Below are 24,927 nucleotides of genomic sequence, written 5' to 3' on the forward strand. Positions count from 1 at the left end.
AACAAAAATATTCCTGATCAGGAAGCTCATACTCTACTCAGCAAAACATCAAATTTGCACAGGCAAATGGCAAATATAAAATTATCATTGAGGTAAATATAAGAATTAAAGGTGTAAGGTTGATTGAAAACTATGGTAATGGCTTGAACTAAGAACTTACAGATGACTAAGTACAAACCTAGTCAACATGGGCCTGGTGTGATGGTAAGAGGTATGATTAACCATATGTGACAGCAAGCAACAGTGAGGGAGAACAACAGTGATGGAGAAAGTGTACTGAATCAACTGCAAGAAAATATATGTGCTTGGAATATATGTATCTAGGGATATGAGACAGAGAATCTGAACAAACCACATTAGACTAAGCCACAGCATACTTCAGGCTCCCATACCATTGTGACAGTAATTTTATAATTATTAGAAAGACACTGAACATTTTGATGTAAGATAAAAGCATGGTACACTTTGTAATTTAGGAAAAGAACTTCTGTATAAAAGTAATAGTGTGGGCCAGTGGGTGCATAAATTCTAAAAAGGAGGGTTTAGTCAAGGTGACTGGTAAGAGTTTGCACTGGGTGATGGTTTGTACTAGGGGAATGATGGTAGGGTAAAAATAAATGGAGATTTAAGAAACAATTAAGGCATTTGCCTACCAAGCCAAAGGATCCTGGTTTGAGTCTCCTGGACCTATGTAAGCCAGATGCACAATGGGATACATGCATCTGGAGTTCATTTGCAGTGGCTAGAGGCCCTGGCATGCCCATTCTATCCCTCTCACTCACTCTTTCTCTCTCTCAAACAAATAAATATTTAAAAAAAAGAAACATTTCTTCAAGTATAGAGCAGTAGGACCTGATTACAAAGAGCACAGACAAATCAGTAATGGAGAACTCTCTGGAATAATATGGTATTTCAAACTAAAACACTGCGTGGGTCATTTGAGATATGGAAATTTTGCAGGGAGATATCTGTCCTTGGATACTTCCCTAATATGGTCTTCTTTATATCTACCTTTCCTACCATCTTATTACATTATGTAATTCTTACCCTGCATCATTCTTTTATAACAACTTTAATAATTCAATTGTTATGTGGGTAATTTGTTACAAAATCTCCCTTAGTTGGGAACCCAGTTTTGCAATACAATTTCAGCAAGCAATTCCTAAACTACCACAGTTCCACCTTTAGTAACATGACTAACTTAGAGAAGTACTGAAATCACATCATATTTTCAGTATATGCACCTGTATCTCAGAACTTGCAGGGATGTGAGGTGACAAATGGGCATGCTCATCTCTACAGAACATAACATATTTCATACCCTAACATCATATTTGCTGTTGAACAGCTGTAGCATTTACATCTGCTAAGAGCAAATTAACTTATTATTTTCTAGTTTTTATTCTTTTTATCATGTTCTACCATTACATGTCAGATTTGGTAACTCAAGATGGCTTCCAGATACTAGAAGCTAACAGAACAGTCATTTACACAGAGTAGCTATTTTAGGTTAATGATGTAGATGATGCTTAATAAACATTTAAGTCTTACAAATCTGTAGTTTTATGGGAGTAAGAGTGCTTATATGTAACACTGAATCCGTTTTTGTCTTTTGAAGAGAACATCCTGTGTGTGAACTTTCCCTGTTTCCATATCCAGATTTCTTCACCAAGGCGGATAAGGAATTGGCAAAAATTGTTGACCATCACGTAAGATTGTCTTTCTTTCTTTCTTTTTTTAAAAATAATCTTTTAACTTATTTATTTGAAACAGAGGGAAAGAGAAGGAGGGAGGGAGAAAGAAAATGGGCACTTCAGGACCTCTAGTCACTGCAAATGAACTCTAGACACATGAACCACCATTGCATCTGGCTTTTATGGGACCTGGAGAATTAAACCTGGGTTCTTTGGCTTTGAAGGCAAGTGCCTTAACCACTAAGCAATCTCACCTGCCCAAAATTGTCTTTCATAAACTAGCAGAGAAAATATTTGCTCTACAATGACACACTGACATACAAAATGTAATTCTGAATGATTATTATGTAATATTTAAAAGCTGAGCCATGATTGGTCATGCCAAACTTTATAGCTCACTACTGTTTACATCATGGGCTACATGCAGCATGCCACACTGCAGGGCCTTAACTGGGTTACAGAAAACATGCCCTTTTGGCATTTGGGAAATGTTAGATTCATCTTGTTTTCTGAGTTAGTATTTAGTTTTGTTGGCAATATTCTGATATTAAGCACTCAACACTGATTTCTTCTGTATTATAGTTGTAATAATGGAACAAAAATATTGTGATTCAGGTTTTTACCAACCATAGCTTACAGATCAGAAAGACTTTTAGTCACTTTGTTAATATACTCTTGTTTCTTTTTGGATCATATAAATTTTTTGTAGTTTAATAATTTTGTTCTAAGTATGATAAGCAGAGACAAGATAGGCTATTCACATGAAACACTAATCTACTATGCTATGGTTAGTTGATATTTTCTTACCTAATGCACATCATTTTATACCTACACTTTAACCAATAGAACTAGAATATGAGAGATGCTATTTACTGTTTTTTCTTTGAATATCTCATGGATACCATAGCATATAGAATGTTTTTAAAAAAATTGTTGCCACTAGTTTAATGTTATTTATCAGATTCTGCTTATATTACCAGATTATTTTATATTTTACTTAATTAGTGATTTCTTTAAAAACAAGTGATTATTCATTTATCAAATCCATTGAATATATATTACATAATCACATAGCCAATATTTAAGCCAGGTTTGGGGGACTTACTGATGACTTTGCATCACAAAATGGAAACTTCATTATTGTTCCACTATACACTAACAAAATTTTACTGACCAATATATCATATGTACAGGGTAGGCCCAAAAGATCTTATGGTTAATAAATTTTCTATACTTTCCTATTCACTTCAACTGAGTTATCTAAAAATACATAGCTTGCCAACATTACATGCATATAGATAGTATAGATTATCTATGTGCTATCATATATATATATATATATATATATATATATATATATATATATATATATATATCTTACATAACTGTATATAATTTCCAAGTGAGTTGACTCTATAGAGCTACTGAACTTAACAGGACAGAAGATAATATTTTGAATATTTTGAATGACAGAAAAGAGTCTCAAAAATGGCCCCTAAAAGCCATCATCTTTTACTCTTTGCAAGGACATAAGCATGATCTGAGAGATCACTGTCATAGGTGAGCCTAGATTATAGATGAGTCAGAGTAAAAGAATCCTGTCTGAGAAAATGCTGGATAATTTATAAGATCCAAGTTATTTGATATGCTGCTAATGAAACACTTAGTAGTTTGTTGTTTCTAATTTGGGAACATGTGAAAGTGTCTTTGGAATTTATAGTATTAAAATATTCATGTATCCACCATTTGCCTCCACATGAATATCACAGCAGTTCCTTTTATTTTGCTTCACCCTTTGAGAAATGCACTCACAGTAGTAAGGTTAAATTTGCAGTTAACACTTTAATTACTTGCTCAGAGTTTTATAGTTAGTAAATTACTGCGTCTAGGCACAAAATGAGATCTCTCCAGATCTCACTTCCTCTACTTTCCCTGTCATCTGATCATGGATGCTCAGTTCCTACTTTATGGCCATTAGGCAGAACTGAAGAACAGAACATATGACTGGTAACACAGCCAAGAAACAAAATTGCACCCTTATAGCTGCAGAAATAATTCCTGTAATTGACTTGTGTTGTCTAACTGTGATATACAAGGCACGAGGAGAGACCTCAGCATTCATCAAATATTCAGGCACCTTGTACATTGCTGGCAATCTATAGCACAGTGACTGAATCTCTGAGTGAATGAGATGAATCAAGTGGTGGGTGGTTGTTTCCTTTCCCATCACTTCAGGAATATATGTGTTCTTCCAACTACTGCAGTGGAAAATTTTGCCAGGTAAAAATCAAAACTGTAAAAACTTTATCCAAGTTGAGCCAGTCATAGGAAGCTGAAAGTTTATTTTTGGACAGTGCCTAATGAAAAGAAGTTTGATATTATGAATTTAGTCATGCCAAATTCAAAGAATGGAAAAAAGAGGAAGAATCACATCCTGGGCAATAGTAACAGGATGCACTTTTGGAAATTTTAGTAAGTATTGATGCACATATATATGCTCTTTGATAATTATTCTTAAAGTTCTTATTTTACTCATAATTCTTAAAAGTTGAAACTTTACAGATGTTTCATAGCACACAATGAGAATTATCACATGAAAAAAAACTTTATCTCACTATTAAACTTCATAGAATATCTAAACTAAGCCAATACTTGAATTATACCCTGTGTCTGAATATTTTAGATGCTTTGCATCAATTTTCTGTATATTTCATGTAAATAAAATAATTTAAAAAAATGTTTTAGAAATCAAACATGCAATAAATGTGTGTAGATTCTGTCTCCAAAAAAGAGCTAGAAGCATGTATTTCTTATAGCATTAAAATTCAAATGAGTTATATACTATAATAAATGCATTCAACAGCATAATGCTTTAATTTTAATGTTTAATTATTAGCATTTTGTAAAATTACAATATAAACTGTAAGATTGATAGCATTCTATGAAAATTGTTGTTTTATTTTGCTTATCATCTATCTATCTCAGAAGACTGTAAATAGAGTCATTATTCATGGCTCAGACATACATGGTACTTAGATCAGTCAGGTCACTTGTATGTGTCTGAGCCCAAAGTGACAAAAAGAACATTGTAGGCACAATGCTTAGGGATTTCCAGAATTTCATGCTGTCATTCTTCTCTGAACCTCGCTCTCAGTCTCAAGAGGGCTCACCATTCCTTATAACCATTTCATTTATCACATGCATTAGAAGAGATATTAAAAGCTCTCAGTGGTGTTTAATTCATCCCTCATCATTAGATTCAACATATTATTTATTCCTAGAGCTCTTCTTGTCAAATACATTGGTCTTACTATATTGACATATTCAATTAAGATGTATCCCTTAGAAGTTTTCATAGAAATTTGCTGTAAACAGTTATCTGACAATTAACTTGATTTTCTGCTTCATATGGAATAGTATCAAATTTTACTTTTTACTTCAATTTGTATTACCTGTAACATTTTTGTATACTTTGTCTTGATTTTTCATTTTCTGGTCTATGCTGTCATATAACTATCAATATTCATCAACACTGTAAAAATCCTCTAGAATATAAAGACATATGCCCTATTGCCTCTGCTTTTCAATGATTTGTTATTTTTAAAACATACATGTTGGGCTGGAGAGATGGCTTAGTAGTTAAGGTGCTTGTCTGCAAAGCCAAATGACCCAGGTTCAGTTCTCCAGGACCCATGTAAGCCAGATGCACAAGGTGATGCATGCTTCTGGAGTTCATTTATAGCATCTGGAGGCCCTGACATGCCCATTCTCTCTCTCTTTCTCTCTCTCTCTCCCTATTTTTCCCTCTCAAATAAATAAAATAAAAAAGATGCATGTTAAGTGTGTGTGTGTGTGTGTCTTGTATCTTTTTTTAGTACAATAGAGTATAGATTTCTGAGGAAGAATGTGGAAAATAATAAGAGGAAAACTGGACATTAGAACATTAATTTGTAAAGCTAAATCGAGGACTTTTTTTTTCATGAAAATCATATGTAAGTGAAGTATTCTCTCTGTGACAGTGGCAGAAAGAGATGGAGGCCCGGCAGCAGGAAGAAGTATTATGTGAGGAGCAGAAACGGAAAGATAAACAGCTAGCAGAGGAAATTAATTTTCAAGAAGTTATGAAGAAAAGGAATGAGAAGTTGCACAAGAAAACAAAACCCTATGAGCTTCCTCCTATGACTGAAATAGTTTCATTAGAAAATAAAGCTGAGGAAAAAACTGAGCTCCCTATGCCAAAAATTAATTCCATGGAAGCAACAAATGTAGCTACATGTTAGGACAACTTTCTTGTAATTAATTTGAGGTCTTTTTTCTAGAAAGGAGTTGCCATCCTGGTATAAATTAATTATCATTTTTTTTAGTGCTATGTTAATAGTCAATTCTTAACACTTAAATGGAATAATTTCAACAATTAAGATCTTCCAAGACTCTGGCTCAAGCTCAGCTCAGCTGTTGTGCCCTCGTGATACTATAGAACCCTCCATGATCAGTGTTAATATTCACTGGGCTGCAAGGTGGGCATGAAGTGACAATTAATGCACTAGTCAGCATATGAGAATTACTTCTTGAAAATGAGGGTGAGCAATAACTTGTACTCCCATAATCACCATTGTTGAAATAAAAGTAACTATGAAGCCTCTTTGTGTTGTGTCTTTTAGTCAATTTAAAACAAACTAAACTATCAAATGTCAGAGCTTTGAGTTTGATAAATTACTGTCCATGAGGAAATCTGAAAGGGCTGGTCTCTGGAGATTGGCTTGATCGTTAGCAAATGACAGAAGAGACTTCTGAGTGACGGTTGTTTTAGCAGATAAATTTATGAGAATAGATTTGGATGATCCTGCAAAGTTTAGTACCAATTATGAGGCATCTGTCCAATCAGAAGTGATTTTATGAGTGGAGTTTAACTTCATTTGAAACTTTCCATCTGTGGGTAAGAGGAAGAAATTGGGGTTCCTGTGATGACTTAGATTCCTCTTCTAAAAAACATAGATGACATGTTTTCCATTTCACCTCAATTTCACACACATGGCTTGGTGATACTCAAGAGACAAGTGCTTTATCAGGGATGGCAAATGAACATATGAGTCAGGAAGGTAATCAAAATTAGTGAAGGGGAACAGGGAATATTTACCCCATGCCAAGAAATTTCTTACCACTTTGCCACATCTTGCATTGTAGAATTTTAGGATGTTTTAGTCTTTCAGGAAGTCTTCAAATAGAATTGTTTTTAAAGTATATGTTACAAAGTTTCAAAATTCTGGCAAGTAATTTTTAAAAATCATATATTTTCAGGTTAAATTTGAAAATGGGCCACACATTTGGATCCTATATTATGTGAATTTAAGGCATCATACTTTCTTTAAGATACCAATAACAGATGGTAGAAAAATGGGCAGGTTTTTGTTTTCCTTCCACATGTAGCTATTCAAATTTATGTTTCTCTTAGCAAACTTTTTGTCATTTCTTTGTGTCCTTCTACAGAAAATGTGCAAGCCCCTAGAAATAAAATCTCCCAATACTCCTTTCCAAATACTTTCATCCATCTTTATGTACACATGAAAATACAACATTCCAGAATACCAGCCAGTTCCATTTCTCAGAATCCCATTTTCTGCAAAAGCTTGTTCTATTAACTATTCACCACTTCCCAGGTTTTCACACCATTTGCTTCCAAACCCAACCATGTCCAAATTTTCTCCCATCTCCCCTTTTACACATTTTGCTCATTAAAGCCACCAAAGAAACAAACTTTACCAAATCCTGCCTGTTCTGTTCTTTCAAGTCGTATATTTCAATTGGTTCTAGGGACTTATAACCACTGAGATATACATTATAGAGAAGGACTCTTGTGTTATTCATAAGAATTTCAATGATGATTTCTGCTTCTGTACCACCCTCATAGAAAGAATCCCATTGCCTCCATTTCTGCGCTTTTCTGGCACTGGGAGGCATGCTCTAGTCCCATTACAAGTGTTTGCTTATTTTTCTTGTTCTACTTCATTTTGTTCCTGCTTATTCAAGTACTTTAACATTTCCATAATTTTACTAGAATTTCTAGTGTGCTAGCCTCCCGTATCCTCATGAAGTCATATCTTTGTTTTAAGTGTCCTTTTATTATCATAGTAACTGAACTTGAAAGGGTAAAAAATGGAATCAATATGTTGGCAGGTAGATAAATATGCAAAGAATTATTATTATTATTATTATTTTTGATTTTTCGAGGTAGGATCTCACTCTAGCCCAGGCTGACCTGGAATTCACTATGGAGTCTCAGGGTGGCCTCGAACTCATGGCAATCCTCCTACCTACTCTCTGGTTTCTGAAAAGATTCCACATCAGGACTGGAGATCCATAGCTAAAATCCACATATGAGATATTGTTACCTCTCTCATTTCTCATAGTTTTAAGTTTACCATCAACAAATTCAGATGATGTTATAATGTATCATCAATTAATTCTTGTGCACTATTGCTTACAATCCATAAACATGTGGGTATAGATCCTTCTGCTCATATCCGACCAGAATTATAACACTACCCATGGTTCTATGGTAGGGTTTTTCTGCCACTTGGAACCAGGAAATGGCTTAATATGCAGGCCTTTCTGTGCACCCTGAATTGCTAAGTGAAACCTTTAGACTCCATAGAGTAGAGATCAGTGACTTATCCACACTGTCCCTCTCTGATTGTGACAGAAAAAAAATTGTACCCTGGAGGTTACAAAATTGGTCCTGGTAGAAGAAGTTTCATTCAAGTCTCAGGAATGCCTCTATATATCTCAGTTTGCTGAAGGGAGACATGAATTACAATGATATGATTTGTTTTGCCTGTGGTTAATAGATGACTCTCATCACCTCTTTTGTGCCCCAACTACAAAAGATAGGGAGTTATGAAAGTCAATGGCACCAATGCCTGGTAGTAAATTCAACCCACACTGCATTTCTAAACCTTCAGGCTGGCCACTGGAGACTTGTGTTTTTATTTCATGGTACTAATTCTCACTAGTTTCTCTGACACAGAATTTGTTTGAAAACAGCAAAATGCATTTTAAATTATCATCTTCTCTAACATAAAATTCATATATTTGTTTAGTTTTGAAAATTCTGTTGAAGATTTGGTTACTTTTGGGCTACATGCATTTTTCATGGTGACATAGATTTTAAGGATAATTTGGTTTTAATGTTATTCAAACTCACTTTTTTTCCAATCATTCTAGCTAAGGGACCTATTTACATAATACCTAGTGCCTTGTTATTTTTTATTACTGCTTCACTGAAAAGCCGAAAATAAACAAAAAGAGATGTATTTCTAAAGCATTTTCTCACTGGAAGAGCTTTGTGACATTGATCTTTCCAATGAAATTTTCTAAGCTGACTCTATTTTGGGAAAGGGGATCATCTTTTGTGAATTAATGACCAAGGTAAAGGTCAAATATCTCAGGATTCACAATGTAATATTTTGTTTTGTTTTAAATAATGTCCACACTATTGAGATCCTGTAATTATTTCATTGGTATTCCAAATAGCAATAAAATAGAACCTTTGAATAGGCTGATCCATATATCTTTAGCTCATTTTTCTTCCATTTGACTTCCTAATCAAAAGCTTCACACTCAAAAGTAAGCAAGCAAAATAAGTAAACAGTAATGCTTATTATAATACATTCTGAGAAGAGAAAATGAAATCAGAGAAACGATATATTTAAGGGTGCTTGACACCCACACTCCCTACCTCAAGGGAAGTGGGAAGGTGTGGGGGAGACATGGTTCAGAAGCATCCACATGGCAAGGAACTCAGGTAAGTAACATCAGCTCCCTCACTATAGAAATCATCAGGATAGATGGACACAACCATTTCTAATGATACAATTGTTAGGATGAGGTGATTATCAAAAAGTTGGAAACAGCTCTTTGGTTGTCTGCACATGTAAGACCAAACACCAGAGAGAACATTAACTCATATTAGGGCACATCAGGAAAGAAATCACATTAACTTGGCCAGGGAAGAATGAGTGGACACAGGGAAGATTTTAGAAGCCAAGCTTCTATTTCCTGCCTTACCCACCCTGTGCTTCTCCCTGGATATCCAAATGCAACCTGGAAAAGAGACTAATGGGAAGGTAAATTTGGAAGTCAAAGCAATTTCTCAAAAGAAACAAGTAAAAATGTTTTTAAGTGTTATTTCCTAAATTCAGATCAATTCAATTCAGAGCCCCTGAGATTCATGTTTTTCCTACTCCAAAAGAAGCAGCAGAGAGAGCTTCATGAGGAAAATCAGGATGGTTTCATAAAACTTCAGACTAAATTTTATTTTGAAATTTATAATGTCATGTGAAATTAAAGTTGAGTCCTTGAGATATATATTTTGACACAGATTCATGGAAAGAGTTATGTGGTCTAAGTATCTAAACATCAACTTGATGTACATTCATTTAGTTACCATTCAAAAATATTTATTGACAATGGGATGAATTTTAGATGGTCTTCCAGTCATTGAATGTATGTTAGTGGATCAAATGGATATGATAAAACATATAGCATTTAAATATATAAAACTAATGTGCATATAAAATAAGCAACAAATAAAATATATGATTTCATATATGTGTGTAAGGAACAAAATTAAATCATATTGAAAACAGTTAAAAGCTTTGTAGGTAAGTCAGGCATGGTGGCACATGCCTTTAATCCCAGCACTTGGGAGGCAGAGGTAGGAGGATTGCCATGAGTTCGAGGCCAGCCTGAGACTACAGAGTGATTTCTAGGTCAGCCTGCACTAGAGTGAGACCCTACATTGAAAAAGAAAAAAAAAAAAAAGACTTTGTATGCAAGCACCTTAACCACTAAGCCACCTCTTCAGCCCATCTCTAAGGATTTTGAGAAAGATCAATACAGTGAGAAGTGAGTCATCTGATGTTCCAAGGTAAGAGCATTCCAGGTAAGGTAAACATTGAATGAAAACCTCTAGGACAATCATTCTTGATGTTCGGGTGTTGATAATAGCATAATATTGTCTGTGGTTAATAATCTAGCTAATCCTGATTCATGATGGTGAATGGAAGTGATATGTGCCACTTCAGAGCTAAAGCATTGACTTGTTGTCTGGAAACATACAGTTTTCTCTGTTTAGAACAATAATTTTTGAAATTGTAGTTCCTCTTTCATTCCCAGCTTCCTTACTAAAAATGGCAGATGTGACTCTAAGAGCCTTGTGATTGTGGAGTTGAGTTACTAAAAGGCAGCCCAGCTTTGTCTGATGAGAAAATAGTAAGTTTTATATGTGAAAAGGAAAGCGAAGAGTGAAGATGAGGTGCCAGAGGAATGGGTAAAAGCCTAACTTGGAAAGTAAGCTTGGGCCAGAGCAGGTAACCACAAAGGCCATGGTTGCAACTTGGGATTTTTTATTAAGCGATGGAAAATTATTTTAGGGTGATAATGGAACAACCGCAAGCAAATAAACAACACTAGTCTAATTTACAATGTTTTAGGTTTATATTTAAAACCACGATAATTTCTTTAGTTGAATTTGGTGGTGGTGGTGGTAATGCTGCTGTTGTGGTGGGACCTAAATCCAGAGTCCTTTGCATGCCAGACAAGAATGCTACCTCTGAACCAAACCCCAGCACCCTGAACTTATGATTCAGTGCACCAAAGGTTTAATATACTTTGCTAAGAACTTTAAAAAGTATAAGATATTCTTGTTGTGAGATAGATTTCAATTTAATTTTCATCTGAAGGTTTCAACTTCCAATACTTTGCATAGATTAAAATGGAAAACAGGCATAATTCTAAGTTTCTTCCATTTGAAACATTGAGAAATTTATGAAACCCATAATACTTACTAACTTGGTAAATATTAAACAAATTCAGAAAAGCTTCATAGAATTTACCCAGGTGTCTTTAAATTTTTGTTGGAGAAAATAAAAGTAGGTTAGCAATAAAAAACATATAACTTTATGCTGCCTCAGTTTATCCCTCTTGATGCTGTTCTGTTTGCAAAAGTGTTTGGCTACTTTATGTTTTTAAAATATATACTTTACTTATTTATTTACTTTAGAGAAAGAGAAAGAAGTAGAGAGAGAGGGAGTGTGTGTGTGTGCGTGTGTGTGAGAGAGAGAGAGAGAGAAAGAGAGTGGCTGCAGAGGGTCTCCAGCCACTGCAAATGAACTCTAGATGCATGTGCCTCCTTGTGCATCTGGCTTATGTGGGTCCGGGAGGATTAAACCAGGATCCTTTGGCTTTGCAGGCAAAGACCTTAACCACTAAGCAATCTTCTCCAGCCCATGTTTGGCTGCTTTAAATGATATGTTTAATTATTTTCCTCAAGAATATCCCACAGTCCAAGTATCAATGGTCATGATTGCTTCCACCTAAACAAGAGCGGTGAAATCATAATACAGACTCATTGGAGTTCCCACAGTGTGCATGCACAGGTGCTCCATGGTCTTTCATTCACTTTGTAGCTGTCTTATCAATGGCAAGGCAAATATGTTTGATTGGATTTGGCAGTGGCTTTCCTCCAATAATATTTTCAAGAGCTGGGCTTGTTCAAGGATGAATTCCCACTTATTTCCTACTTTGAGAAACAAGACAAAACAAAGTCTGTAGCATCAGATGTAATTAGCTTCTCTATGACTTCTTTTAAATGTAAAATCATATTCTTTTTGGGGAGAAGAAAGGACAAAACCACCCAGCCTCACAGACTCACGAATATTCTTGAGCAGTGAGTGCCTCTGGCTGGCTGCTCCTTTCTGTGCCTCAGAGATTAAAGCTCTGAGATTTAAAGTCTAAAGAGATGGAACACAGAATGTAGAAAAATGATAGTTTTAAAATATTAAATATATATGTTTTACATTTCATTCTTACCAGCAATCATGTTCTTTTGTCATAATTACCTACTGTATTATTACTCAGTCAGGCATGGTAGCTCATGCATGTGATCCCAGCACTTGGGAGGTGGAGGAAAATGAATTGCCACAAGTTTGAGGCCATCCTGAAATATACATTAAGTGTGAGACCAGCCTTTGTAGAGAGAGACAGAGAAAGAGAGAGAGAGAAAGAGAGAAAGAGACTCTGCCTCAAAAAAACAAAAAAATACTGTGTTACTCAAAGAAAAGGAGATACATAGCAGCATTTTTTTCACAAAAGGTGGAAACAACCCAATTTTATATCAATAGGTGAATGAATAGAAAAACCTGTAATACATACACACAATGAAATGGTGTTTTAATACAACATTAATGAACCCTGAGAACAATGCTGTAAGTGAAATAAGACAAGAATTCAGTATTGTGTGATTCTACTTATGTGAGATGACAAGAGTGGTTAAATACATACACAGAAAATAGTACAGTGCCTACCAGAGGACAAGGGAGAGAAAAGTGGAGAACTGTTGAGTGAGTGCACAATTTCAGTTTTGCAAGGAGAAGACAACAATGTGAATATAGTGAATTGAGTTCTTGAAAATAGTAAATGATAAATTTATGACATGTGTATTCAACCACAGATAAATAAATGAAAGCATCCAAATGAAAGGGCTGGAAAATATCCTATTAGGAAGAAAAATAGGAAGTGCTCATTGATAACAGAAAGAAAATGAAGAAATAGATAAGAAAAAAAAATCAGTCCAATGAACCTCTGCTAGAGTGTAGAAAAACAGAAGAAACATTTGTATGTGTCTTTACTTTCTCTATGGGAATGCAGCCTGTCATAAGACTCCACAGAGGGGGGCGCTGATGAAAAGGGGTGCCTGACAGCTTGGAAATTTCAACGCCACACTAGCACGGAGTGCAACCTCATGGAGACTCCTCTTGGAGTCTTTGGAAGTACTAGGTTACAAGGGTCCTTTGTTGGATGATGGTTCGCTGTCTCACGCAGTCTGCTGAAGCCAGTTCACTGAGTTTACTATCAGAATTCCTACCCTGTGAACTAGAGAAAAATGTCCAATCAACAATCCAAGTGAAGCAGAATTGTAGCTTAAGGTGACTGGACTGCTAAGGAGATGAACTTCCTGCATCCTTCGCTGACATCTCAGGATGCGATCAAGTGCATTCTCACATGGAAGAACTGCCTCTTTTTGCTTAGATACCTCATTTCAGAACTAGAAGCTGCCAGAATGCTCTGTGTAAATCTTCCTCAAAAAAAAAAAAAAACAAAAAACAAAGAACAAAAAACAAACAAACAAAAAAAAAAGCTTAGGGAGGTAGAGGTGAAGTTGTTCAAGAATTGAAAGGCATATGTGTTTGCTCTAGGAAGGTCCAAACCTCCAGCCATTATAACCATGTTCCAGTTCTTCAGCAGGATAAAAAAAAAAAATGTTAGGGCTGGAGAGATGGCTTAGCGGTTAAGCGCTTGCCTGTGAAGCCTAAGGACCCCAGTTCGAGGCTCGGTTCCCCAGGTCCCACGTTAGCCAGATGCACAAGGGGGCGCACGCGTCTGGAGTTTTGCAGAGGCTGGAAGCCCTGGCGCGCCCATTCTCTCTCTCCCTCTATCTGTCTTTCTCTCTGTGTCTGTCACTCTCAAATAAATAAATAAAAATTAAAAAAAAATATGTTAAAGGGACTATTAACAAAAGTTTCCCCTGATCACGAGGGAAAACATCACTGAAGAAGCCAACCGGACACAGGCACTGGGAAAAAAGTACTTAACCAAGTGGTAGCCAATGGCAATGTAGTCTGGAGAAAGCTGTTAATAAAACATTTGGAAGTCCCTGTACAGTCTTTTGGCTGGTCTGACAGAGCTAAGAGTCAGACAGAAAAATTAGCTAAGGTTTACTAGCCAAAGCATTTAGTTTTTGTTTTTTTTTTAAATTTTTTTTTTATTAGTTTTCTATTCAGCAAATACAGGCAGTTTGGTACCATTATTAGGCTCATCCGTCACCTACCCCCTCCCCAATGGCCCCTCCTTGTTGATGTATATGGGTCGTGCATTGTGGAGTTAGCCCACAGTTATTGGTATGATAAATGTCTCTGCATATCATGACCCAACATGTGGCTCTGACATACTTTCTGCCCCCTCTTTCACAAAATTTCCCTGAGCTATGTTGGGTTCATTTTTGGTCTGCTTCAGTGATGAGGCATTGGGGGCCTCTGAGGCTCTGGCTCTCTGATTTGGTAGGAGTTGATTTCTTTCTGTGTTGGTCTCCTTTACCCTTGTGCTGGAATCTGGTTCATCAGGAAAACAGCACCTTTGCTTGTTTTGCTAATTTTCCTTAGTTTCAGTTGGGGCCTTTTTGAGGTATGATGGGGTGGCTCTCTCCTTAGGATCTGCATCTATCTGGAAAAGAGAAGCAGAATCTCCAACGGAGAGTAAGTTAGCACCAGGACAAATGAGATAACCCTTACTTTTTTTTTTACAGAGAGTTTAATAGGTGTAGGCCCTCTTGTAGCCCATGATTGATGGTAGCTTGATATTGGAGAGAGAGCTTATGCTTGAATATGGTTCTGACTTGTTTCCCAGCTCCAGCTATGAGTCCCATACCACTGAGGGGATCAGTTAGCCAAATCAAGAGCAGTTGGTTCTCCACCATGGCTGTGTGCCACTATTGCACTTGTGTGGGCATCACAACAGGTTATTTGTTGCTAAGTAGGTTAGACCATGAGTTGCTTGGACAGATATTGGTCATTTCCCCCAGTCGCCCATGTAGCACCTTCTGGCACTAGACACGCTCACTGTCTGGGGACTGACTCTCTCCTGGCCTCCAGCCATGCTGTTCCATTTTACGTGTCAGCTGCGTATGGAGTCTTCAGCAATAGGGTCTTACCACTGATCTTTGGTGGGTCATCAAGTACTCTGACAGAAAGCTGTCATTCTTTTAGGAAACCTTGTAGGTTTCTCTGATCTAAAGCTCACTGTGGATGATAGCCCCATGCTGGTACTGGGAGTTACAGGTCAGTGCCCACTAAGAAAATGAGGAAAAAGATAACTAATATACAAAAGTTAGGGAGGAGATAGAGAAGGGGGGGAGAGGGAGGGAGGGAAGATGTAGAAGATTTAGGTCAGTCTTGATCCTACCCTCTCCGGTGTCTTGTGGTTCAGGTGTTTCCTGTAAGGGCCTGGTGAAGGTTCAGCCATTTGGTCTGCCTTTTAGGAAGTAGAATTTTATGGTACCATTGACATTTGGGTCTAGATTAGTGTCTCCCACCCCAGCATTCAGTTTTATCTACTAGAATTTCCCACCTTGTGGCTGCCAAGATAAGATTTGTTAGAAGATTTTTAAGGACAAGGAATGGTTAAATAAGTTTAAAAAAAAAAGAAATAAAAAAGGGCTGGAAAGATGGTTTAATGTTAAGGTACTTGCCTCAAAGCCCAAGGATCAATGTTCAACTCCCCAGGTCCCGCATAAGCCAGACACATAAGGTGAAGCAAGCACAAGGTCACACATGCGCACAATGGGGTGCATGTATCTGGAGTTCAAATGCAGTGCTGGAGGCTCTGGCCTGCCAATTCTCTTGCACTCTGTTGCTTTCACTGTCTCACATTAAAAAAAAAAAAAAAAAAAAAGCCAGTCTTTGGGGCTCAAAAAAAAAAATTTGCCTGTTCCATCAATAAAGTGTTGATGGGATGGGTGCCAGACATAGATGGTAGACCCAATTAAAGTGAACCTCCACTGCAGAGGTGCAACCATGACAGAGAAGTAAAGTCTGCCCCCAGCAGCAAGCAGGAAGCCAAGGAAGAGGGAGAGGTGGCTTTGATATCCCTTATATGGAGGACAAGAAGGTCACAAACAAGGAGACATGGATGGGGTGGCTATAATCATGGAGGCCAACGGGAAGAGGAACTAAGCGTCAAGAAGGCTTGTCAGACTGAGGATGAAGAGGCCACAGAGATGGTAGTTACCTAGATTCAGGTGTGTAGCCCAGCCAGATAGCTGCCACCATGTCCACAGAAATGGCTGTCAAGATATTGCCTACGGTGGTTTCCCAGCAACTTCACACACAGGAAGTGAGTACCAGGGTGGTGGATACCAAGAAGACAATAGATACCAGGACGGTGGGCACCATGGTGATCTAGGTGATGGCCGTAGGGGGGAGGTGGTAGTGGAGACAGGTGTGGCTGTGGAGGACAGAGAGGAGGCTGGGCCTGGAGAGTGAGCCCGTCTGAACAGCACTTCCAGCATGGAGACGATCAGTGTGCTCACTCTCGATCAAACAAGAAAGACTTTATACTAGCTCACTTTTCAAAACCTTACATTTTCCTAGAGTCCAAGTGATAGAAACTCACTTTCAGAATCCTGAGTCCATCATCTATTTTGAATTAATGTGAGACCACAGGTAGGCAGATTCCTGCTTGGCCTATGCACTTGTAGGTCTTCATTCAACTCTCTTTCTCTCTCTCACTCCCCTCTCCATCTTTCTCTCCTTTAAACTGTCTTACTGAGCACTGTACTTAATAAACAAATCTGTCCTTCCTATGAAAAATAAATTTAAGGTGATTAAGATTGCCTTCAGTTGACCAATAGATTAATTCCTTGGTCAGAACATACATGCAGTATTGAAAAAATTACTTGATGGGCTGGAGAGATTTCTTAGTGGTTAAGGTGCTTGCCTGCAAAGCCTAAGAGAATGCATGTTTTAGCTCCCACGTAGCCAGACCCAGTGACGCAAGTGTGCACTGTCACATAGGCGCCACAAGGAAATGCACGTGTCGAGAGTTCATTCGCGGTGGCTGCAAGGTCCTACCATAATCGTTTTTTCTCTCTCTCTCTCTTTCTCTCTCTCTCTCTCTCTCTCTGTGTATTTCTCACTCAAAAATAAAAGAAAAAAACTTGAATAAAATAATTTTCATGTTTTCAATATACAGTTTAGAAAATGAGAATTTGCTTAGACATTTTTAGATTTATTGCTAGGAAACATTCCTCATTAAGAACTCACATATATGTGCTTTGCATAAAGTATTCTTTTCTACGCACAGTTCTGCCTCTGGTTGACATTTTACCATTAGAAGTTGAGCCGTATTTGCTTCATGATAGGCAGTCAGTCAGTTCCTAGGACGAGCTCTGCTAAAGTAGCACAATCCGTAGCCCTACTGTGTTGGTAGAGTACTGTTCTGTATGTGCACATCTGAAAGCCCTGAATGTGGCCACAATCCTTAAAGACTATAAAAAGTGAACTAAGCTGTGAGGCTTTAGTCCACGTAGGTACTTAGTTAAGCATATCAACTCAACTGATCTGCAGCCACCTGAGACAAGTTTCCTCTCCAATCTTGTTTTCACTTGAAATTTGCCAGAAGAAACAGCAAACAGAAATTTGTTTTATGCATGAGTTAGTACCACTGGCTCAGCAAATAGTAGTTAGTTTACTTTAGAGGGGAGTCTTTTTGTAATAGAAGAGATGCACTGCGGAGTGAGACAAGAGTTTCTCAGTGCAGGAGGCTCTTTATTATTGCTACAGAAACAAAAGCCTGAATGACTTGATTGTTTTTAATTCTCTATTACTGAGACCTACACAACATGACACTTTTTTTCCTGATTTTTTTCTATGTATAAACATTGTCAAGCTGTGAAAGAAATTGGCTGGAGGTGAGCTTTGTATGAAAGGTGATCAATGAATTATCTGCACATAATAAAGAGTTCTGGAAGTGCGTGGGAAACGTGTGGAGCAACAGGGAGCTGGAGGCAAGCCGCACCTAGAAGCAGCCAGAAGGAATTGTCCTCTAAATTACAGCTTGGCTCAGGGATGCTTTTCAGCATTTGCAAAGGATCTGAGATACATCATGCCTTCTTCCTGTGCAAGAGGGACCCCATATGCTGAGAAGATGGTACTTAGCAGAAACAATCCTGGAGAAGCAGAACAGAATCATGAAAGTGAACACATATTCAGAAGCAAGTTGACTTGAGATTGTATTTCTAACATGTCCCTCTGCAAATTGGAGCAAGTTGAATCATTTTCCTATACTTCAAGTTTACCAACTTTTCAAATATATAGTAATAATGAAACTTACCTGGGATGGGAGCAAAGTTTGTGCTTAAGACATGATGCCCTAGTTTCAATCCCTAGTAAAATAAGAAATAAATAAATAAGCCTGACTTTGTAGCTTGAGTATTAAATAAGCTTATACATGTCGAAGCTCGATTCCAATACTTGTCATATAGCTCTCAAGAAATGTTAGAACTATTTTTATCATTACTGAATGAAAATATAAGAATGATCAAATAGGAATTTCTCAGTATTGCCTGAAGAACTAGCAGAGTCAACCTCAAATCAAACACCCAAAGTTTCCTCCTTCTGTCATGCAATTGAGTATGGGTTAGTGAAAAATACCAGATAAGTTATACAAAATGAAAGACAAATCTATTGGTCTTTTCTATAATTTTTTTCTTTTTAATTTTTTAAAATCTATTTTAAATTTAAATTTAGAGAGAGAAAGAGAGGAAGTTTAGGCATGGTAAAGCATCTTATCACTGCAAACAAATTCTACAGCATGTGACACTTTGTGTATCTGGCATTAGGTAAGTATTTGGCAATCAAACCTGGAATAGCAGGCTTTGCAAACAAGTGCCTTTACCAGTTGAGTCATTTCCCCAGCCTTTGTATATTGTTTAATAAACGTATTTCTGACCTCACTGTATAAGGCCTTCCCACATATTCCTAAGGTGTGTGCTTGTACTTAACGTAGTGGTATCTGAATCCAGGAGGCAATGATTGACCATATGCCTAAACATTTAAATGATACAAATCAAGTAAACAAATCATGAAATCCATTTCTTCCCTTTTTAAAAACTTTCTTTATTTATGTATGAGAGAGAGAGAGAGACAGAAAGGGGCAGATGGAGAGAAGGGAGGGGAGGGAAAGAGATGGGACATGCCAGGTCTTTAGCCACTGCAAGCAAGCTCCAGGTTCATGAGCCACTTTATGCATCTGGCTTTATGTGGGTACTGGGGAACTGAACCAGGGTCATTAGGTTTTGAAGGCAAGTACCTTAACCACTGAGCCATGTCTCCAGCCCTTCTTTCCTTTTTTGAAAGCTTTATTTTCACAGTGACCTTGAAAGCTAGTCTAAAATCTTGAATTAGCATGAGGTTCCATGCTGGAAACTTGTAAGCAGCAAGGCGGGCTGTGGTTCTAGCCTTTTATCCCCACCATATGTCATACATGAGACCTAATATACACGTAATTTTTCAGCCTGGCCCATAAGCCAAGCTTATGAACAGACACCCTGGCACCTCAAGCTAAGGGATGCTGACATTAGCAACATGGACCTGCCTTCCAGGTTCTGGAAGCAGAGTATAGTTAGGGAAAGGGCATGGGATTCACTTGAAATAAGATACTTCCACAAAGGGAATTCTTTCTTACATGTTAACATTTTGACAGGGGGACATTTCCTTTATTGATGACATTTACAGTTGCTGTTAGTCAACTGACAGGTGTGGCATGGCTGTTAATGCCTGTGCATGCATAAATTTGATCACAGCTGTTTACAATTGACCTCATGTCATATGAGCTATATTTATTGCTGGCTCTTTGTAGTTGTGTCAAATGTCTGTTTAAAATATTTTCAAGAGATTGGCGCTGTGATTTGTCACCAAAGCAAGTTAGTTGTGTGTAAGAAGACAGAAAGAGCAGGGCATAACTTGAATGTCAGTAAGACAAATGTTCATTATCGGGAGAATGCTTGCAGCTTCATATTTGTTTACAAAATAGCAATCAAGTCAGTTATTATATTTAAAATGATATAAATAGATGAAGTCAGGTCTACTTTGTTTTGTTATCCAAGTTTATTCAATAGCTATTGGTACAATAACTTTGCATAACTCTATTCCTAAACTCTTTGGCCCCAAACAGCTCCTTTACTATTAAAAGTTTATGATAGTGTGTGTGTGTGTGTGTGTGTGTGTGTGTATGTGTGTGTTTTCATGGGCACACTGGGGCCTCTTGTGGCTATAAATGAATGGGACATGATTTTGCTACTTTTCGCATCTGGCTTTTACATGGGTGGCTTGGGAATTGAAATCAGGCCAGCAGTCTTTGCAAGCAAGTGACTTTAAACAATGAGCCATATTCTCAGCCCTCATTTATCATTTTGCATGTCATGGTTGACATTAGCTCCCTAACTTGACTTTTAATGTCTCTAATCCACATAGTTTCTAGCCACTTCTTGGGACCAGCAGGCTAAGTTGATCATATTCTTTCTGGTAATAGAACACAAAAAGAATTAATATGACAGAGAGTGGTGTTTCAAAGGGGAAAGTGGGAGGAGGAGGGAATTACCATGGGGTATTGTTTACAATTATGGAAGTCAATTAAAAAAAAACAACCTTGGGCTGGAGAGATGGCTTAGCGGTTAAGCGCTTGCCTGTGAAGCCTAAGAACCCCGGTTCAAGGCTCGGTTCCCCAGGTCCCACGTTAGTCAGATGCACAAGGGGGCGCACGTGTCTGGAGTTCGTTTGCAGAGGCTGGAAGCCCTGGCACGCCCATTCTCTCTCTCTCCCTCTATCTGTCTTTCTCTCTGTGTCTGTCGCTCTCAAATAAATAAATAAATATTAAAAAAAAAAACCTTCACGGTGTCCTGAAGACCTAATCTATAAGTAGCACAATATCCAGTTTACCATAGTCTAGTGGGCACAATAGGTCAAATGGTATAGTAGTCAGGACACAGAGAAGCAGAACCAGTAGGAAATTTGTATTTAAAAAGATTTATCAATTTTATGACTTATATCATTGCAGGGTGCATAGCTAGTTGACTCTAAATTTCATATGGCAGGCTTTAGGAAGAGGATGAACTTGGACAGAGGCTAAAACTGACATCCACAGGTGAAAAGATCTTCTTTTTGTTTAAGTCCTTCCAACTGATAGAATCCAAGTTCCAGAAATAACACATATCAATGTCTCTTGTTTGGAGCCAGCTGCTCATGAGTTCAAAGCGCTTCCAAAACGCCATCGTTGTATCACGACATCAGTTTTTACTGGTAACATGCTAATTGTGTAAATTGATGAGTTTTCCTTCAACACTTTGATCCACACAAACCTTCATCCTGAGGGTCTTCAGTGGGATAATTGGTATTAATTGTGGGGACCAACAGGCCCCAGTCCATCTCTGAAGGTATGGTGCCTCATGCAGTTCTCGCCCACTCTGAGACACTCACAGTCTTTCTGCCCCCTCTTCTATGATGCTCTCCAAGCCTTTGTGGGGAAAAGATGGAGATCTGATTTAGTGTTGCTTTCTCTGTAGAGTCTGGATCTCTATTTTTATGAGGTTTGAGTGACTACAGTGTCACCATCAGCAGAACTGGGGGGAGGGAGAGGAGTCTGTGTGTGCAACAATTTTATAAAAAAATCAATAAGTTAAAAAATCAATTAATCCACATTAACAAAATCTCATTAAAATTCTCAATTAAAAATAGCATACATCCTATATTAATCACTACTATCCACCTTTCTTACACCTTCAGCTCCTTCCACACTGTCTGCTCGCCATACTCTTTCTAATCCCTTAGTAATCCTTTCACTGTCAGCATCTTCCTTCATATTTTAGTGGCTAGACCACGTTATATTACCTCCAGCAGTACTTAAGGGTTTCTTTTCTCCATATCCTTGTCAGAATTTGTCAATATTTTTGAAAATAATCATTATAATTGGGATGTGATGAGATCTCAATGTCATTTTTATTTACATAATAATAAGCTTTTTTAAACATATTTATTGCCTATCTCTACTCCTTTTGCTAGAAGTGTCTAGTCCATGTAGCTAGTTAAAATGGAAAATATGGAGAATGGACAAACAGATATAAGAACAGCTTTTAGTTTTTATGAATTTCAGACACATATTTTAAATAATAATATTTATTAGATGAAAAATATTATGCTAACATCAATGCTTTTTAATTTATTTTTTATTGGCAACTTCCATAGTTGTAGACAATAACCCATGGTAATTCCTTCCCTACCCCCACTTTCCACTTTGAAACTCCATTCTCCATCGTCCCACTTCCCTCTCTCAATCAGTCTCTACTTTATTTTGATATCAACATCTTTTCCTTCTAATATGATGATCTTGTGTAGGTAGTGACAGGCACTGCAAGATCATGGATATTCAGGCCATTTTGTGTCTTCAGGTGCACGTTGTAAGGAGTCTTACCCTTCTTTTGCTCTTACATTCTTTTTGCCACATCTTCCTCAATAGTCCCTGAGCCTTGGAAGGCATGATAGAGATATTTCAGTTCTGAGCAATGCTCTGTTACTTCTTCTCAGCACCATGGTGCTTCTGAGTCATCCCAAGGTCACCGCCATCTGAAAATAGAAGCTTCTTTAGCCAAAAGGGAGAATAGCATTAATCCATGAGTATGAACATTAAGAGAAGTGTTTACCAGGCAGTTTGATGAACACAGTATATACATTTAGCCAGATACCAGCAGATGTTATACCCCTAGGGCTCATGACTACCCTTGTGGTATGCTTTTAGTATCAGGAATGTATTCCCTCCCATGGAGTTGGCCTGCAGTCCAATTAGAGGACAGTTAGTTTCCCCCACAAAAGATGTGCCACTATTGCACCCATTGGCTCATTTGGCCTGGCAGGCCAAATACAAGGCTTGCAGTGTCCGCTGTTGAGTATCTTCACTGGTGATTTCTCTCTCTCCCATTGAATGGCATGCAGCATAGCTTTTTCCAGCTTCCTGTCAGCTGGTCTACATGGAGGAGGTTTTCAGCTCAGCTCCAGCAGGATTTCTCAGTGACTGCGTAGAACAAGTATATGGAGTCTTCAGCAATAGGGTCTTACCATATATTCCTAATGGGAAACCAAGAGCCTCAACAATGGCCTGTAATGTTTTGGGGGCATCAGGGACCTCCCTGGCCAACAACTCATTGGAAGCTATCCCATCCTTGGCACTGAAAGTTTTTCTGGTAACAATCTATGGCTCCTGTCCAAAACAGTAGGTTTCCATATGACTTATTTATATCCTTTTAGATTTTTATTAGCCCTCCCTCCACCTTTCCTTTACTCAATCTCTTCCCCTGACCTCACTTAGGCCATTTTACCCCCATTAATCTGTTTTTATACTTACATATATAAAATATATACATATATACAATATCACAAAATTCCCTGAGCCATGCTGGGAGCATTAAAAGTCTACTTCAGGGATGGGCACTTAGGAGCCTCTGGATCTCTGGTTTGGTAGGTGCTGAGTGCCCTCAGTACCTATCACCATCACCTTTGTGCTGATATCAGATTCACTAAGAAAGCAGCACTCTTGCTCATTTCTCTAATTTCTCTGTGGTTTCAGCTGCAACCAGAGTAGAGTGTACTGGATCATTTATCTCCTCAGGTCTAGTTCCCCTCTGAAAAGAGAAGCAGATTCTCCAATGGAGAATGAAGTCAGCACTGGTTAAATGAGATAACCATTATTAATTTAGAGAAAAATTAAAAGGAACTATGCCAAAGTTATTATTATTATCCCTATAATAGTCTAAGGTTGGTAGTGGCTTGACAATGGAAAGCAGAATCATTATCTGGATATGACTTGCTCCCCTGTTCCAGATGTGGTTTCCTTTCCACAGAGTCTATCTGGTAGCCAGTCCAAGAGCAGTTGTTACCCACTATGGCTGTGTACCACTATTGCACTTGTGTGAGCATCACATCAGACTATTTGCTTCTGAGTGTCTTTGATTTTGAGTTGCTTGGACAGATGTTGGCCACTTTCCCCTGGTAGCTCATGCAGTGCCTTCCAAGACTAGATGGTCTAATTTTCTTGGGACTGGCTTTCCTACGAATTCCAACCAGGTCTCTCTGTGATCCTTGCTGACAGTGTATTGTGTCTTCAGCAGAGTATTACTCTGGTGAGTAATAAAGTACTCTGACAGGAGTCTTCTGGTTTGCTTTGGGAGATCTAGTAGGTCTCTCTGATCAACAGCTCATTGTGGATGTAGACCACATCCTAGTACAGGGAATTACAGACCATTAGCAAGGGAAAAGAAACAAGCAAAATCTAGAGAAGAAAGAGAAACATGAAAAATTTTTGAGGTTATGTTTTGTCTCACCCTCTTCAGGGCCCTTCAATTTAGGTGCTGTCCCTAAGGTCCTCTTGAGGGTACCACCTTTTAGTCTGACTTCCAGGGTATAGGATTCTGTGGTACCAGTTCAATTTGGGTTGTTTTGTGTAGCCCCTTCACCCTTTCCCTTTCCCCAAGCCCTACCCTCCCTATTGTCCAAGCCTGAAATATGCTTATTTATGAATGGCAAATCTGACCATCCATCAGATTTAACCCATAATTTACCCTGCCATGGAAGGT

The 24,927-nt window shown here is 37.9% G+C and overlaps 1 pseudogene; it reads left to right on the top strand.

The window, feature by feature from the left end:
- Nucleotides 1-9,460: 9,460 nt before the first annotated feature.
- Nucleotides 9,461-16,908, top strand: LOC123454063 (annotated as a pseudogene).
- Nucleotides 16,909-24,927: the final 8,019 nt, after the last annotated feature.

The sequence above is a fragment of the Jaculus jaculus genome, chromosome 13, assembly GCF_020740685.1.
Source record: "Jaculus jaculus isolate mJacJac1 chromosome 13, mJacJac1.mat.Y.cur, whole genome shotgun sequence".
NCBI classification, from domain to species: Eukaryota; Metazoa; Chordata; class Mammalia; order Rodentia; family Dipodidae; genus Jaculus; species Jaculus jaculus.